The following is a 15,168-nucleotide window of genomic DNA, read 5'->3' on the forward strand; positions in this document are numbered from 1 at the left end:
GGATCGAGGGATGATCCATCCAACTATAGGCCGATCAGCTTGCTAGACATTGGCCAAAAAGTAGTCGGCAAAGTCCTGTTAGTCAGAATTTTAAACTGGGTAGAAGAAAACAAAATTCTCTCTGACTATCAGGCAGGTTTCAGAGTGGGCACTGGGACGATTGAGCAAGCCTTCAGACTCATGATGGTGTACTGGAAGGTGGTGGTCATAGGCAAAGGCAGTCTTTATCTCGCGTTTATCGATTTAAAGACTGCGTTTGACCTTGTACCTAGGGAATTGCGGGGAATGAGATTTTAATATCAATTTATGATCAATTTAATATCTTATCTCATTCGACAATTTTGGATCGCTTATTATCTGTCATTGAGTAAAAGACAAACCCCGCATAGGTTAGATAAACCCCATAAACTGACGCCACTCTGAAGAACCACTTACAACTGATAAAGTTTAAAAGTTTTATATAAAAGTCAAAGTTTAGAATGCATATACAATCCTCTCAGGATAGATCTCAAAAAGGTATACAAAAGAATACAAAATCAATTCCAGAATCAGCAAAAAGCTTCGATATGAAGTGGTTCCTTCGCGTCATCTACAGAAAGAGAAAAATTATCAAGTTAAATCTGTCCCTACTCTATACTACGTGACATCCCTACTTCGCAAGTTCCTAACCTAAAAAGGTGTCAGCAGTTTGATTCCCAAAGAAGTTCAAACTCTCTTAGCCTCTAAAGGTAACTTAAGTTTAAGAAGCAGTACCCTTTCTGCCTACCCATCCGCTCTCTAAGGGTCCTCGGCCTACTGCTCTCTTGCGCTCTGATCTCTCTCAGCGCATCTGCTCAAGTCATCTACCCTTCGCCCTTCGCTCTGTTCTCCCTCTGAGCAATTCGCCTCGCTGTTCCCGCTAATCGCTAAATCGCTTCTGAGCAAATTGCTATCTTCTCCCCGGGGTGCTGTCCCTAAAATACACAATCACAGTGTGGGTGGAACGCCCCTTCGACGCCCACCACGGACTTTCCCCGTGAGGTCATCTTCTAGCCTTTTCCTCGCTTCGTCTCTTTCGCGTCGTCCGTTAAATTGACCTTTCTTCTTTAGACGCCATCTTCGTCTTCTCGTTGGTGACTTCATCTGACATTTCAGATCAAAAGTTTATAACCTTAGTAGAACTTTAATCTTTATGGCTATGTATATAACCTTTCTTGGTCCTGTGAATGGTCATTTCAAAACAAGACTCAAATTCCAAGCGTCTCCTCTCACGTTTAGGCCATAAACTTTGTCCGGCATTGTCACCTTAAATCTAACAAGAACTAGACTCCTTAGCTATCACGTTCACAGCAAGGCTATTCACGACTCCTGTGAGCCCACTAAATTACAAACAGCGGACTACACTCCTGTGAACCCTTGGTCAGTCAGGTTAAAATCACAAATGACCTAAACCCTTCTAACATTCTTACAAGAAGCCTTCTACACAGTATAACCTTCAACACACATTTATATACAATCGCATTTAGCAAATCCTTTACGTATAAGTGAATACATTGTACATAGAATATAACTACGTAGAGTATAACTTTTATATTCTCATTTGTTACGTCACCGTGTATGCTCTCTGCACATTTCTCCATGTTACATTTCACGCCGTTTCTCCATTTAAAGTTACACACGTACATGAATTCTACTTTGCTCGTTCTACATTTCGTAAGAATTTCTACACATTTCTACATCAGCCCACTACGTATACGGGCCTTCTAAATCTAATACATGTTCTAAAGTGAATACAGTTACATTTCCTATATTACTTTTGATTATCTCGGTTAGCTTTATGCTATAAGTGTCAACTTCCTATTACGATATACATTTCATTCCTACGTTATACAATGTGCTTGTAAATATGGCTCGCATATATGTTTTATTCAAATTGCGCTCTCTCAGTTCCCCCCTTTGATGACTTCTAGGAGTCATCACTAAATGCAATTTGAATAAGTCCTTTACACAGAACTAGTTACAACATTCCCTTTTTTCATCGTTTCGAGAGCTCTTAAGCTTTTGTACTGTTGATCTTGTAACGCAGCCAATCTCCTTTCTTGTTCTCTCATTGATCTTTGTAACCGGTTCGACCTATACCATTTATATAATTTTACTAATCCTAATAATGTTATTATACAAATTAATACTATTAATACAGGTTTTAATATATACCATACTATGCTTTTACCAAGGTTGGCAAACCAACTCCCAACCTTTCCTACTCCATGACCTACTTTTTCCCAAACATTTGTTTTTGATAAATCTTCGATCTCTTGATGAATCTGTGTAATGTTGCTTATGACCTTCTCAAGTGGTTTTGAATTATCAGGAATATAAGTACAACATTCCTGAACCTTCAAAGCCTTACAAACTCCGCCTTCTTTTGCTAACAGTACATCTAAAGCAAGTCGGTTCTGAAGAACCATTGCTCTAATCGACTGCATCTCGCCTTCTACTAGCATTAATGACCTTGCAGTACTTGCAGATAATCTATCTACAACTGTAGCTAGTCTCCTGATCTTAACATCATTAAGAATTAAACCTAACAAAGGAAATATCGCTCCAAATACATCTCCAACAACTTCTGCATCTCCTACTTCCCTTTTCGTTCTTGTCGAAGCCTTTCCTTCTATTATCGCTAAATCCTTTGCATGATATATTTTGGGGAAGACAATTGCCAAGTAACACGAACCATACCAATTGTCAGGTAGTTTTACATAGGCACTTCTTCCGCATACAAAATATACATTAGGAATCGCTTGCATCCCTTTCATGAAATCTTTCGTATAATACTCTAATCTAAAAGCATATTCGCAATTTACTTCACCTACAAATACACTCTCATAATACGTCTTGCTTCGAGTTAAACATAACTTTCCTTTCTGCGTTCTATCCAATGCTATTGGACCATTGCTACCTTTCTTTTTATGTGCCTTCTCTTCTTCGGTCCAATCTGTTTTCCATTGTCCTGACATTTTTAGAATCTTCTGTCTTCTGTATCGGTCATCTACTTGTCCTATGAACTTTTTCTCAACCTCTGACACTTTGCAAGTTAGATTATTTCTGCGTGCGTATGATGTATCTAATGTATCCCAAGGAAGAAAGAATTTGGCTAGTCTATCCTCCTTTTTATAATAGTCCCACTTATTCATTTGCTTATAATTCGGAACTTCAGGCAGTACCGAATCATAATTTGAAAAGTAGTACTCAAATCCTTCCCTACCATAAAATATACTAAGCAGTAAACTACATGTTATCCCATAAGTCAATGGGAGATGATGATATCTAATGCCCTCGTCTACAGAAGCCGGTAATTGCATACAAACGTAGCAATCCTTGGCCTCCATGGCATCGATATACTCGTACAATAGTTTAGCATATGCGTTTGACCTAAAGTTTCCCTGTGACTCGTCTATGTGTAACCTACGAGCTTCATCTGCCAATAACGCCTTTTCACGTATTACCTTGCTCTCCTCCTTCTTCCCCACAAGAGCAGGTCTCAAAGTCGTTACAGGCTTTACATCTGCTGTTTCTTTATCGCTTTCATGTCCTATTATGTATGATATTGTCACTACTGTAATTATGAGAAATATTACTATTGCTATTAGTGTACCTACTATGCATCTGGCTTTTCTGTTTGGGTTGCCGTTCTCCATGTTATCAAAAACAGCGTAGCTCGTTCCTTAGCGAAAAGTTTTCCTTTTCAGTCTTTGCTTGCTTTATTTGTTTTCTCAGTCTGTAAAGTGCTCTTTATCAACAAAGTCTCTTTTTCTCAACCAATGTCTTTTTCTCTTTAGCACAGACAACCCTAACCCTTCTCCGTCCTCTAAATGTAATCCCTAATTTTATTCTTCTTTCCACTCGGCACTAGGTTATCTTCTTCTTTATAGCTTATATACAAAAAGTCTTTATGCATCAACAATTATTCTCGTACCTGCAGCTTTCACAACAATTTCCAATAATTCAAAACGAATGACTTTTTCTTCCTCCTCTGGAATTTGATGACCAAAAGTCGGAAACTGTAATCTATTTAGCACTAGATCTTGAATTTGACTCAAATATGGGGGTATGGGAAGTGTGAAAGTCAGTAACCCCTCAGTCTCGAGTCCAGGCGTCAACATCCATATCTCCACTGCCACAAATGGATCGTGATCGATTACTTTCACTTTCTTCACTCTCCCAGATTTCTGTCCCCAAGACATCTGCTAGATAAGTCCACTCTGGGGTGGCGTACCTTCTGCAGGGCACACGTACCCTTCTCGATCTTCTTGGACTTTCAGTTCCCGAGTCTGTAGTTTCCTCTTCCTGATCCGATTCTTCAGCGATCGGGACAAGAGCTCTTTCTTGATCTGCTTTTAAGCTTGGCCTTCTCCTTCTCTCCGGCCAACTAGCTTCATCACTCCTTGCCCTCCCGCTCCTTGTTCTTGGACTTGTCTCTTGGACACTCTCTGCTTGTTCAGTATCTGATTCGATCTCCCAATTACTTTCTTCTCCTGAGGCGACTTCGGTCCCACTGGTGTCCTGACCTTCGTCGACCTGTTCCGTCTCAATCTCAGCCTCTTCGATCACCTCCACAGCTTGGCTTTCCCCCTCTATGGCCTCTCCGCTTTCCGCTGGATTCTCATCCGAGAGAGGAGCTGTTTCTTCTAGAGGTGTTGGCACTCTTCGGGTGTGTGAGGCATGTATCCAGTTTGGCAGGCCTCCACACTTTACTGCAGTATTCGTCACAAGTATGACTTGAAACGGTCCTCTCCAGCGCACGTCTAAGCAGTTCTTCCTGACGTGTTTTTTCACCAAAACCCAGTCCCCCGGACTCAGGTCATGGCACAAATCTTGTGCTGATGGAACCTCTGCAGCTTGGACCTGGAGGGACACAGAATTAACGGCATCAGATAGTCCCTTACAGTAGTCCAAGATCAAATCGTCTGTGATGTTCACTAGGGCTGCAGTCGGAACCGATGGCAATCTCATAGCTCTCCCCATTAGCACTTCATGAGGAGAGAGACCTGTTTTCCTATCTGGTGTGCTACGTATGCTCATAAGAACCACTGGAAGTGCGTCTGGCCAACTCAGGGATGTTGATGAACAAACTTTGGCAAGTCTGGACTTGATTGTACTGTTGATTTGCTCTACAATCCCTGAAGCTCCTGGTCGATAGCTGCAATGTAGTTTCTGATCGATACCCAAAGCTGAACATAGCATCTTCACTATTTCGCTGTTAAAATTAGTTCCTCTGTCCGATTCCAAAGAGGATGGCACCCCAAACCTCGGTATTAACTCTCTAAGTAACAATTTCGCTACTGTAAGTGTATCGCACCTACGTGTAGGGTAAGCCTCAACCCATCTAGAAAAAATGCAAACAATCACTAAAACGTATCTGAGTCTATTGCATTTAGGCATTTTTATGAAGTCAAGCTGCATTCTATTGAAAGGCCCCCCAGACCTCCCAATGTGACTCAATGTGACTGGTGTTCTCTTTCCCACGTTTAGTTGCTGACAGATCGCACATCGCTGACACACTGCTTCTGCCGCTACTCTGAACTTCGGGTTGAACCACGTTTGTCTGAATACTCTCACCATAGCATCTCTACCTATGTGTGCTGATCCATGCAATTTCCTTGCCATTGGACTAACAAGTTCATTTGGTAAAACTGCCCTCCCATCGGCAGAGATCCAAAAGTTCATCTCACTTCTAGTACAACCCGCTGTTTCCCAACTCTTTTTCTCATCATCTGGTGCATTTTCCTGAACACTCTTTAGCTCATCCCACGTATCTACAGTATCCAACAACATTGTCAATTCCGTTCTTTCTTGGACTCCCCCCACTTTTACATCAGTGTGAGAATATCCCTGTTCTGCGCAGTAACGCGCTACTTCATCCGCATAGCGGTTACCTTGTGACACAAAATCGACATTTTTCGTATGCGCAGCACATTTGACAACTGCAATGGCTGACGGGCCTTGCAATGCCTCTAACAAGAGTCTCACGAATTCTCCATTCCTAATGGGAGAACCCGAGGAGGTCATGTAACCTCTTTGAGACCATAACTGCCCGTAATCATGAACTACCCCGAAACCATACTGGCTATCGGTGTATATGGTGACTCGAAGTTTGTCGCCTGCTAGACAAGCACGCGTCAAAGCAACAATTTCAGCTACCTGAGCGGAGTGTACTCCTTCCAGGCAAGCGGCTTCTATTACTCTCGTAATTGTGCAAACTGCATAAGCTGCTCTCAGCTGACCGATATCGTCTCTTACACATGAACCATCAACAAAGAAAATTTCATCTGGGTCAGTCAATGGCTCATCTACGATATCGGGTCTCGGTTTGGTGCATAGTTCAGTCACATCAAGGCAATCATGATCTGTACAAATTTCATCCTCGATCTCATTTGGAAGTGGCATCAAAGTTGCAGGATTCAAGACGGAGCATCTCTTTAGGGTCACATTCTCGGCAGCCAATATGACTTGCTCGTAGCGTGTGAGCCTACTATTCGTCAGATGCTGAGTCTTAGTCCTGGTCATTAACAATTCTACAGAATGTGGTACGTACACCACTAACTGATGTCCCATTACCACGCTTTCAGAACGTTCAATGCTGACACCCGTTGCAGCTACGGATTTGAGACATCCGGGCAACGCTGCGGCTACTGGATCTAATGTAGCCGAAAAATACGCAACTGGCCTGCGCGCATCTCCATGTATCTGGACCAAAACTGCTAACGCGCATCCCTCTCTTTCGCAGCAGTAAAGCAAAAATGGTTTTGTGTAATCAGGCATTCCTAAAGCCGGGGCACGACATAAGTCCTCCCTTAGCTGCAAAAACGCCATCAAACAATCTTTGTCCCATGGTACCGGATCACTTACTCCTTTGTGCGTCAGTTGTAATAACGGTTTTGCCTTTAGTGAAAAGTTGGCTATCCACTGCCGACAATAACCGACCATGCCTAGAAACATCCTGACTTCTCTTTGTGTTGTAGGCGCGTTCATTTTCATGATCGCCTCTATTCTGTCTGGAGACACCTTCCGTTTTCCCTTTTCAATCCTATGGCCCAAGTATTGCACTTCAGTCTTACAATACTGCAATTTACTTGGAGACACCTTGTGTCCGTTCTCGGCCAAGTGATTCAGTAAGGTTATGGTGTCTACTCTGCAAGCTTCCTCAGTTTCTGACGCAACTAGGAGGTCGTCTATGTACTGGACTAGAACCGAATTCTTGGGCAGTACTAGACTTTCAAGATTTCTTTTTAATAGCTGGTTAAAAATCGATGGGCTTTCTGTATACCCCTGAGGGATACGACACCATGTTAAAACGTGATTTTCCAGCTTAAAAGCGAAAAGATACTGACTCTCTTCGTCTAAAGGAATCGAAAAGAAAGCCTGGCATAAATCTATCACGGTAAACCATTCAGCTTGGAACGGTATCTGAAATAATATCACTGATGGATTCGGTACCACTGGACAACATGAGACAACAATATTATTAATCTTTCGAAGATCCTGCACTATTCTGTATTTTCCACTAGGCTTCTGCAAACCCATAATCGGGGAGTTACATGGACTACCCACGATCTCTTTCAGTATTCCCTGTTTAATCATGGATTCGATCACAGGCTTTATTCCTGCAATCGTCTCTGGTGTCAACTTGTATTGTGGTGTTCTTGGATACTCAGCATGGGGTCTTACCAGGATCTTTACTGGTTCTACTCCTTTGATCAATCCTATTTCCTCTCCAGTAAAATCCCACACCTCAGCTGACACTTTCTCCCTCAAATCCTGTGGAAGCTCCTCCACTGTTAAGGTAGGATATAGTTCCACGCACTCCTGCGAGTTTACAACCTTAAAATCGGCATCCTCATCATTGGTCTGCACTTCTACTCCTTCAGGTGTGCAATGTATTGTGCAATTCAGTTTACACAACAGATCTCTTCCTAGCAAACACACAGGGCTAGAATCACAGATCACAAACTGATGTTCGTCACTGTAATTCCCTATCTTTACTGACACTGGTTCGGTCAGAGGATTCGTCATCCTCTTGTTTGCGACTCCTACCACCTGAATCGTCTCTCCCGATATTGGCAGACCTGGGACTACCGCTGATCTCAGCGTGGATCGAGTGGCCCCCGTATCCACCAAAAAGGTTGTAGGACATCCAGCTACTTCAGCCTCTACGTATGGTCCTCTCTGATCTACTTCCAGGGCTGCTCCTAGAGTACAGTCTTCCTCCCTATTCACTCGTTGCCCTGTAAGAGGATCAACGTAGTAGCATTCTTCTCCTCCTACAAACAATGGCATTTGTCTATAGGTTTTCCCTCCGTTTGTAATGCGAGGTGGTTGAGGAAATGGGGCTCGAGGAGTCTGAGTCCCCCCTTTGATAAATTTTCCCTTCGGGACTGCGGCTCCCTTAACCACGTTGTTCTGTACCTCTTCCTCCTCTTGTTCTAATTCCCCTGTCTCAACATTGTAAGGACACTCGCGTCGCCAATGTCCCACCTCATTACACTGATGGCACCTCGTTGTCTTTTTCAGTGTCGCAATATCCATTCTTGGTCTCGGTCTTTCCTCCTCATCTCTGCTCTGATTATTCTGTTTCTTTGCTTGCATTCCTGTTCCCTGTTGCCGCTGTCCACCCTTTCCAGCTGCTTGCATTTGTACCAGCATTAGCTTTTCCTTGAGTTTCTTTGCCTTTGAATCTATTTCATCGCTACAGTACCTTGCATACCTCAGAATCTCATCTAAAGGTTTGTTCTGCCAACAGATCAAATGCTGTTGTATCATCAGGCTTATGTCTGGTCTCAATCCTAAAACGAACTTCGACACAAATTGTCCTATGTCTTTAGGATCCATTACGTCTAACCCACTATATTGCTTGAATGCTTTCAGTAACCTCTCATAGAACTCGTGAACTGTCTCTTTAGGCTCCTGAGTTGTTCGATCTATCTTAACCCAGTCTATGTCTTGTACTGGCACTTTCTCTTTTAGCCATGTTATTACTCTTTCGTATTTTTCCATGACTCTAACTGATGGACCATTCGTCTGGGTATCTCTCGGAGGCTCACAAGTGGGCCATTCAATACTAAGTTTGCATGCCGTCCACAAATCTCCGGGTACTACGATATCGAACAATGTGTTCAAATCGATCCACAGCACCTTAGAGATCTTCACGAACCTCTCTACCTGCTTGTACCACTCTACAGGGTTTTCTCTTAACTTGGGGAAAGAGTTAGTGAATGCCGCTAAATCCCCCCTACTCCAAGGTACATGAACGTAGTTTCCGTTCGCGATTTCTCGCAAAGGGAAAGCTTCCATTCGCATTAGGTCTGTATCCTGGGACTTCACAATTGTACTTCTTCTGACAGATCCCCTCTTAGACCACTTTTCCTCCCATCTATCCAGATCTCTCCATATTCTAATACACATGACTAGTTCCCTTATGTGTACTCTTAGTCCAATTGTTCTACGTTCATCTAGATCTTGATCTGTGCAATTTAGCCTATGATTGGGCTGTAAAGCTTTAGTTCGTGACATGTCTATCATATACTTCTCCGCTAATTCAGATAGTTTTTCATGAGCTGCCCTTGCTTTCCGAGTAATATCTTTGGATAAGAACAATATTTCATCTGGTGCGTACAGTTCCAACCTCTCTATTGCCACTGTGCCGTCAATTATTTCATCCAAGTCTGATTTTAAGCTCATTACATCAATCCGTCTTGCTTTTATTTCAGCTCTCAGTATGTCAGTCCTAGGTGGTTCGCTCATACCCCTCTCACCTCCACTATGCGCCCTACGCCTAAACACGGGTGAGTTATGAGGAGTTTTCCTTCCATCTCTTTGTTCCCACCTCTCTAGATCCCAAGCCTTTCCATCTTCCCGTGGGGTGTGGTGGAACATTACTCCATCCCCCATCCCTACATTGCGCCTTTTCGGCTCGGTTTCTCCAGATACGAGATAGGATCCACCGTTCTGTTCAAAACCACTGTAACTCGCTTGCTGTCTGGTGTCGCTCAATAAACGATAAGGTCCTTCATGGCCCTCCATGCTCCCGCGATCTCGATCCTGATCACCAGAAGTATGGCGAGACGTTTCGCGACTCCCTATGTTCTCATGACTTCGCTCGTGGTCACCGGATGCATGGCGAGACCCTTCACGACTCTCCATGTTCCCGTGATTCCAATGTTGCACTGTTTCACCCGGGGTATGGTGAGTGCATCTGAAAGTATTTCGGTACTCCTGCGTCCTTCGTTCCCCCTCACTAAAGGTGACGCGAGGCACTTCGCCACACCCTGCACTCCTGTCATCGCACATTTGCCTATTGCCGCTGATAGTAGGACAATTATTTCCTCTGCTTTCCTGGCTCCCTCTCTCCCACTCCGGGCTGCTTTCGCCAGCTCCACAATGAGAGAGGATCCTGTTATCCTGGTCTCTCCACTCTGCTCCTGTTTCTAAATTCTTATTCCGGATCTCTTCGGCAGTATCCCATTCTTTCAGGTATTCCCTTAATTCCTTATGGGATTTCGGTTTTGGTCCCCTTAAGTCCATTGGCCCTCTTTGACCCCCTTGTTCTACCCAGGGACCTGTTGCGGCATCTAATGGGGTACTCCGACTCATCGGTGCTAGTATCTGCCTCTGAGGATTTATCATGGTATTCCTATTCTCCATCTCTGCCCTTTCCCTGTCCCATCGTGCCTGTTCCTCCTGCTGGACCCCTTCTGGGTTGTAGATTGACACTATAGGCCCTATGGTAACAGGTACCTGTAAAGCGTCTGGCATTTGGTACGACCTTGCATGTTGCGTTTCTGGCACCTTCTGGACCACTAGTCTTCCCACTACTCTCTGTTCGGAACTAGATTGAGGTACTTCCTCATCTTTCTTGGTATCCCACTCTGTTACTGGGATCGATTTATATTCCCCCCATCTAGCTCCGTCTTCCTGTTGTAATATGGGACTTGCGGCCCCTCCGCTGTACGGAGGTGGTCTATCTGTTAATAGCCTCTCTATCAGATCCTCCTCCGTCTCGCTTTCCTCATCTTCCTCTAGAGGTTTCTTTTCTCCCGTAACTTCTAGCATCGGGTACAGTTTGTCTGCTTCTATCTTTTGTACCCTCCACTTTTTGGCTTCCTCATCCCATTTAGCATCCTGCGCTGCCTTTACTGATCGTCTCACTCTTTCTTGGCGCCTCTTTACGCTCTTTTCGTGTGCTGCTCTAAACCAAGCACTAAGGGCTTCAAACTGTGTTGGCCTCGGTAGAGGTCTCGTTGCAAGCATTACCGCTTTCAGTTCGTTCAACACGTCTAGCTTAAACGTTCCGAATCTCGGAAACGTCAGTTCCTTATTCCCTTCAGTTAGTCTATTGCACTGGGATATCCATAGTATCGAGTGTAAGCCTACATTTACTGCCATATGATAAGCTGGTGTGCCTTCTGGTGGAGCTTCTTCTCCGGCATATAAGTTTCTTCTATTCCTCCTAAAGATTGCTCTTAAACTCTTAAAACACTTCATTTTCGCTACTTTCCTCTTTCTCTTCCTTGTTTATGTCCCAATGATAAACCAACCAATCCCTACGCGGCTCTCGCTAAATCGGCCTATCCCAGCGCGGTTCTACGCCAACCGACCAATCTCAGCGCGGCTCTACGCTGACGTATGACAAACTAACCAATCTCAGCGCGGTTCTATGCTGACGTCACTCGTTCCCTCTGCAGCAGTTCTCCTCCGTTCTCAACTCGTCTCACGATCTTGCATGCGTTTTCATTCATACACCGAAAAATGACTACTTCCGTCCAAGCGATCACTTTTCTCTGACTGTACGGCCACAGTCTAACTGTAATTGTCACCTCAACTGGCAAAACGTCTTCCCTCTTACGGTCAGACAATCGCCTCAACTGATAGGTTACTTTCACACAGTAAACGTACGACCAGCGTCCGTTACTCATTCACTCACTCTTACGCTCCCCCTATCATCGGTCTGTCGGGCGATCAATGGTACCTCATGACCCCCTTTCAATGGTAGACAAATTACTCTGGGTGTTCGATACACCCGAACCACTTAAGTCCTTCCCTGGAGCTTAAGATTTCATCCGGTTGCGCGCGCTCACAACCTTCCCTCAATCACACTACAGGCATTCAACTCCGCTTGACATTACAACACAGGAACAACATAAAACACCGCAATCTTACAACGCATGACCCTTATACTCACTCTCGACCGACTCTGCTGCTTTTCTCTCGACACACCGTCAGCACCGTCTTCGGCAGGGATTCTTCTTCTGGTCGTCGATGACTAGGGACCTTGGGGTAAACTAAACCTGACCTAGGTTGTCTTCCTCAAGAAGAAAACCATCCTCTGCTACCAACTGCGGGGAATGAGATTTTAATATCAATTTATGATCAATTTAATATCTTATCTCATTCGACAATTTTGGATCGCTTATTATCTGTCATTGAGTAAAAGACAAACCCCGCATAGGTTAGATAAACCCCATAAACTGACGCCACTCTGAAGAACCACTTACAACTGATAAAGTTTAAAAGTTTTATATAAAAGTCAAAGTTTAGAATGCATATACAATCCTCTCAGGATAGATCTCAAAAAGGTATACAAAAGAATACAAAATCAATTCCAGAATCAGCAAAAAGCTTCGATATGAAGTGGTTCCTTCGCGTCATCTACAGAAAGAGAAAAATTATCAAGTTAAATCTGTCCCTACTCTATACTACGTGACATCCCTACTTCGCAAGTTCCTAACCTAAAAAGGTGTCAGCAGTTTGATTCCCAAAGAAGTTCAAACTCTCTTAGCCTCTAAAGGTAACTTAAGTTTAAGAAGCAGTACCCTTTCTGCCTACCTATCCGCTCTCTAAGGGTCCTCGGCCTACTGCTCTCTTGCGCTCTGATCTCTCTCAGCGCATCTGCTCAAGTCATCTACCCTTCGCCCTTCGCTCTGTTCTCCCTCTGAGCAATTCGCCTCGCTGTTCCCGCTAATCGCTAAATCGCTTCTGAGCAAATTGCTATCTTCTCCCCGGGGTGCTGTCCCTAAAATACACAATCACAGTGTGGGTGGAACGCCCCTTCGACGCCCACCACGGACTTTCCCCGTGAGGTCATCTTCTAGCCTTTTCCTCGCTTCGTCTCTTTCGCGTCGTCCGTTAAATTGACCTTTCTTCTTTAGACGCCATCTTCGTCTTCTCGTTGGTGACTTCATCTGACATTTCAGATCAAAAGTTTATAACCTTAGTAGAACTTTAATCTTTATGGCTATGTATATAACCTTTCTTGGTCCTGTGAATGGTCATTTCAAAACAAGACTCAAATTCCAAGCGTCTCCTCTCACGTTTAGGCCATAAACTTTGTCCGGCATTGTCACCTTAAATCTAACAAGAACTAGACTCCTTAGCTCTCACGTTCACAGCAAGGCTATTCACGACTCCTGTGAGCCCACTAAATTACAAACAGCGGACTACACTCCTGTGAACCCTTGGTCAGTCAGGTTAAAATCACAAATGACCTAAACCCTTCTAACATTCTTACAAGAAGCCTTCTACACAGTATAACCTTCAACACACATTTATATACAATCGCATTTAGCAAATCCTTTACGTATAAGTGAATACATTGTACATAGAATATAACTACGTAGAGTATAACTTTTATATTCTCATTTGTTACGTCACCTTGTATGCTCTCTGCACATTTCTCCATGTTACATTTCACGCCGTTTCTCCATTTAAAGTTACACACGTACATGAATTCTACTTTGCTCGTTCTACATTTCGTAAGAATTTCTACACATTTCTACATCAGCCCACTACGTATACGGGCCTTCTAAATCTAATACATGTTCTAAAGTGAATACAGTTACATTTCCTATATTACTTTTGATTATCTCGGTTAGCTTTATGCTATAAGTGTCAACTTCCTATTACGATATACATTTCATTCCTACGTTATACAATGTGCTTGTAAATATGGCTCGCATATATGTTTTATTCAAATTGCGCTCTCTCAGAATCTTTGTGGAAAGTACTTGCCGATATGGGGCTGCCCCATTATTTGCTGTCCCTATTAGTTAGGTTGCACCAAGATAGCTTTGCCCAAGTCAGGTGGGGCCCTGGAGGGGAGAAAACGGGTAGTATCCCGGTTGAGAGAGGTGTCCGCCAGGGATGCGTCCTAGCTCCCACCCTTTTCTCTCTTTACATCAATGGGGTGGTTGAGCATCTCCAGAAACATCCTTCCGATGAACCATCCCTGGCTGGCGAACGAATACCGACCCTCCTCTTCGCGGATGATACGCTTTTAATCTCTAAATCCCCAATGGGCCTACAGAGACTTTTGGACAATTTTCAATCCTTTTGCACCAAACGAGGTCTGGTAATAAATACAAGCAAAACTAAGTACCTTGTGCTGAATCCTCCTAAACAACAAGTTCGCTCTCCCACTCTGAATGCCGAGCTCCTGGAAAGGGTAGAGGTCTTTGACTATCTTGGGATAAGCCTATCGCACAAAATGGATTGGACCCCACACTTGGATAAAATGTTGATGAGCCACAAGAGGATTACAGGAGCCCTTTTGAAAGAGCAACGATCCTGCACAACAAGACCTATAGCTACAGTCCTCGAGATTTATTCAGCTAAAGGTGTTAGCTCTGCCCTCTACGGGGCCGAACTTTGGGGTTCATCCATTACTGATGCTCTGCCGAGATCCGAAAACAAATTTTGTAGAGCAATTATGTCCCTCCCGCAGGGCACCCCTACACTCCCTCTAATGCTGGACCTAGGCTGCTGCCAGATTGATGATGTTGCAAAATTTCGCCCATTATTGTTATGGGCACGCATCTGGCGGGTGGAAGAACTAAGTGGATATGCCAGAGGTCTAGCAGAAATCATGTCATCGCCAAGTTGGCACAAAATCAAATGGCTGAGAGACATGAAGATCTAGCTAACAAAGCTGGGCCAAATTGAATCATGGTCTAACAGAACTTCACCCCCGAAGCTAGTCCTTAAAAAGCTTTACTGGGACTGGATCCGCTTGCAAAGGAATACTAGTACCACCTTGGGCAGGCTCACAGAGGATTTCCTGAGGTTCAAAGATCGTCCCAGACGGGAATTGTACCTTGATGTTATTGGAAAACCTTTTGATAGAGCCTTGTATTTCAG

At 43.9% G+C, this 15,168-nt stretch overlaps 1 protein-coding gene across 1 annotated transcript in view; it reads right to left on the minus strand.

Moving 5' to 3' along the window:
* LOC147673844 (uncharacterized) overlaps positions 1–15,168 on the minus strand; it is a 413,651-nt gene that overhangs the window by 194,863 nt on the left and 203,620 nt on the right. The gene's annotated exons all lie outside the window — the stretch shown is intronic.

Source organism: Lissotriton vulgaris, chromosome 12 (assembly GCF_964263255.1).
Source record: "Lissotriton vulgaris chromosome 12, aLisVul1.2, whole genome shotgun sequence".
In the NCBI taxonomy this organism is placed as follows: Eukaryota; Metazoa; Chordata; class Amphibia; order Caudata; family Salamandridae; genus Lissotriton; species Lissotriton vulgaris.